This window comes from Dipodomys merriami, unplaced genomic scaffold, assembly GCF_024711535.1.
Source record: "Dipodomys merriami isolate MVZ:Mamm:240054 unplaced genomic scaffold, mDipMer1.0.p SCAF_510, whole genome shotgun sequence".
Lineage (NCBI taxonomy): Eukaryota > Metazoa > Chordata > Mammalia > Rodentia > Heteromyidae > Dipodomys > Dipodomys merriami.
The window spans coordinates 99,350-103,662 of NW_027206081.1; positions in this window are offsets into that span (position 1 = coordinate 99,350).

Here is a 4,313-nt window from a genome sequence, read left to right on the forward strand (position 1 = left end):
CTATTGGTCACACTGAGGCAGGTGGAGGGTCAGCTGATGTTTGCCAGCTGGGGCCATCTCCTGTGCACAGGTCTGAAAAGATGGGTGATGGCATGTGGGCAGCAAGAAGTGTGAGGGTGGGAGGGCGTGGCATGGGGTGGCTTCTGTTGGGGCTGTTTGTGGTCCTGTGGAACCAGATGGGACTGGCACCTTCTCAGATAGCAACAGGGCACTGTATTGTTGATGGTAGGTGAGTGTGGCATGCCTGGGACTTGTGGGATGAGAGATGACAGTGAGGCCAGTATTGCCTCCCAGTGTCAAGTGACAAGCCAATCCACTTGAGGGATCTGTCCTTTGCCTTCTGTCCCCGTGGAGGCCTTCCACCTGCCCCAGAGGAGGAAGAATGATGGGTCTATATGGGACTCACAGTGCTGCGCTGCCCAGGGCACACTTCCATGGAGCTGAGTGATGGGAGAAATAACTCACCAGCTAATGCCACCAAGCCTCCTGTATTGTGTCTAAAATGAAACCTTTGTGTGTGACCAACAAACAGTACTGCCCAGCTTACCTCAAGTTCACACCCTCAAACGCTACCACTGAGGGATCATACTCCATGTACCTTGAAAACCATGCCTGGTCCTGCTGTGTCTGACTCCACAGGCTTTGGAAAAGGAGGATAAGGACAGTACAAATCTTCCATGGGCCGAGTTTCCTTCTACTCTGCTGGTCCTCAGAGCTGACCTATGGGCAAAGGATGTCCATATTCCTGTCCAGTGATCTGGGCCAATATAACCTTGACCACATACAATGGGACCACAGGTCTCTAAACAGATCAAATGCCTGAATGTATGTAGGTGCACCCTGGAAAAGGCTCATCTTCTGTGTATATGCTTCCCAAGGGTGGAGGCATGATTTAGAGACTACAAGCACATCTGGTTCTGTGGCCCAATACAAGGGCCTGGCCCCAGTCTCTGGCCAGCACTCAGATGCCCTGTCCCTCTACCTTCCCTCTTCACTCATGCTGCCTGCACAGGCCAGAATGCCACCAGTCTCTCATGTCCCAACCATCACCCTCCTGCATCCACCACCCCACACAGCCAAACCAACTCCTACCTCTCTTACCTCAACCTCACCTGCAGGAAACATCCCTCTTGCTGCAGATCATGTCCATTCGCTCCCTGGCAAGCTCATTGCTGAAACAGGAGCTGCTCATCCACACCTGAGAAGGGAAAGGAAAAGAACTTGAGGTTGAGGGATAGTGTAGAGAGGAGAGAGGAACACAATCCAGAGACAAGAAGGGAAAACAGAGGGAAAGAAGACTAGAAATAACAAATAGTGAAATACAGGAGGTGGGAGAGAGAGCACTGGGGGGAGCAATCTACAATCCTACAAACACAAGTCCCACTGGCAAGCAGTGTTCATCCTTCCACCATTGCCCCAGAATCCTCCTTTGAGACCAAATTGAAGGACACTCAGTCAGTCAGGTAAGGCCCACAAAAATCACTTGTCATGAGACAGGTCGGACACAAATGTTTTTCACTGGCTGCCCACACCCATCTTTATAGTCACAGAAAAATGGCATAAAAATCCAGATGGTCCATGCCTGAAAAATAAAGGTTCTTGGACCTTGCGTAGATGATAATAAAAGTAGAGAGGAGTATACGCTATTGATGATAGAGTCTGCTTCACCATCACAACCTGCGTGGTGGACCGTCTCCCCAACTCCACTCACCTCAACACAATGGGCACCTCTGCTGCACAGCAGTAAGCTGCTGGGACCTGGATGGCACCTGCATCGTGGTAACAAGAAATGTTTCCCGGGGCTGGGAAGCACGAAAGAACCTTGAAGAATGATTTGTGTTACTGTCAATAAATGATAAATTGGCAAGCATCAAAAAGTAGCTTTTAAAGTTCTCCAAGTATGCATAGTTAAGGGGACATATGATAGGTGAAATATTACTGTTAAATAAGCAAGGGAAAACCTATTATGAAACCCTGTGGAGGCACACCCTTCTGCACCCCATGCTCCACTATGGCTGGATGCTGGCCTGTGTGGCAGGCACAAGGTCAGAGCCCTTGGATGGTTTTTCCCTGGAGGAGACCTCCACACCTAGCATCAATACCACAGACAGAGCAGGGGTTCTTCACAAACTTCAGCAGACACATTGCTGGTTTGCTTTTCAGTCAGAGGTACACCCCACTAGGATAAAGGGGGGATACAGCTGCCTAGAAAGAAGAAAGCAAGGCTCTGCTCTGGTTTAAACCACATGACCATCTGTGTACTCTACTGTTAGGTTCTGGCCTTAGAGCCAAATAAATTCATCTGTTTTGGAAAAACCCAAGGTGGTTTATTTCCAGTAGTGGGGATGAAATCCAGTCCCCTCCCGCCTCATTCCAGGGAAGTACACATCCCCAGTCCACGGGCACAATCCTGTCCACTCACTCCCACACAGTCGATGGTGGTAACTGCATTGGGATAACCATGCTCCTGTTTTGCTCCCAGCTGGCCTGGTTTTAGGGTAGACAGTCTCCTCAGCTCCATTCTGCACTACTGTGACAAAAACTTGAAAGCCCACACTGTCTTGAAATGTTACTTCCTGGCCAGCCACAACCCTGAATGCATCCCATGACAGCATCAGTATTCCAGTGCTAGCTAACATAAATACAAAAAGAAACTAAACTGACTAAATGGATGAAACAAACAAGATAAAGTACATTTCAAATATCAGGATTCAAAACACAAAGCTTCCATTACTTGCAGATGACTTAGTAGCGAATCCTACTAGAATATCTACAGAAATCTAGCTAGACTGCAGAAAATACAAATGTCCAAACTACAGAAAAACAGCACAGTGAATGACTTCCTTAACTTCAATTTTCTCATAATTAAAAAAAATCTGATTTAAAAGAAAATACTACTAAAATCAACATTACAAAACTTGTCCAGTCTAAAAGATGACTGGGGCATGATACTCCAGAGACCAAAGTGGAATAGTTAGCAAGATGGAAAAAATAAAAGCCAGAGGGAGCAAATGGGAATACAGAGAACTTTACATCTGAATGTCTTTCACAAAGACTCTTAAACAATTACTGTCAGTTAAAAAGCAGACAAACAGCCATGCACTGACAATCAAGGGGGTAGCCTGACCCTCCCTCACTATGGGAGGGCTATTTGGAACCCAAAACTGAAAAGGAGTTTGCACATGTCAAAAATTAATTGCTAATCTTCTTCCTCAGCCACCTCCACAGTGAGAGAGTATTGTGTTCCTGCTTCGGAAGTTAAATGCTTCTCCAAGCGACAACTGGCTCTTGCTCTATCTTGATGCCTCCTGTGCCAAAGATCAAACACAGATGCAGACTAGCTGACAGAGTTGGGCACAGCTCAAATGACTGAGAAGTCCAGGCTCCCCAAGGCCTTTGACAAGTTCAGGGTATGGACTCCTCCTCCAAAGTACTCTGGCTTAACCCTATTTTTCCCTAATCCAATCCAAGTCACTGCAATCCAAGTCACTGTTCTTTCTGGGTAACGTCTCTTTTGGAGGTATACTTCACCCTTGATGAAATATATTTCAATGAAGCCCATGTTAAAGCTGTACCTCATACCTCCACCTACAGCAGTCCCAACAATCCAGAAGATTCCTGGCATGGACTCAAGGAACTTTGACTTCCTGTCACTCTAGGTTGGTGTGACTTTTTATAACACTTCAGGTTTATGGAATCACAAACCTTATAATTCAAGCTTGACTGCTCAACGCAAATTGCTCCTCATTGCTCTGTATGTTATCCCATGGTCTAGATGTACCATGTCCTCATTTCTTGTCACCTGCAGACACACACCTGAGTATTCCACTCTTTGGTTGATACTACAAATAAAGCTCCTATAAACATCTCTGAACAAATCCTAATGAGGCCATATTGCAGTGTGGACAAATATTTAGGAGCAGAATTCCTATATTACATTCTAAGTGCACCAAAAGCTATTTCCAGAGTGACTTTCTGTACCATTTCCTATGCTCAAGAGAAATACTCATGTCTATATTATTCTCTGCCAATAGAGAGATGATCACTCATTCATGGTGTCATTCTGTGTCAGTTGGCACCTCTGCTTTGGGGCCTGTGACTACAAAGTACAACCTGGCAGAAGTGAGCCTGCTCAATTCCCAGCAGCTGGATGGCAAAGACAGAGAGGAGAGCCCCGGTATCTCCTTCATGGGCACACCTCAATAATTCAAACCCTACACTTCAAGGATCCCACCCCCTTCTACTACCATCATGAGTCTTTGAGGGACACTCATCCCAGTTGAGCACCCTGTGATCTTAAGATGTAACTTCAC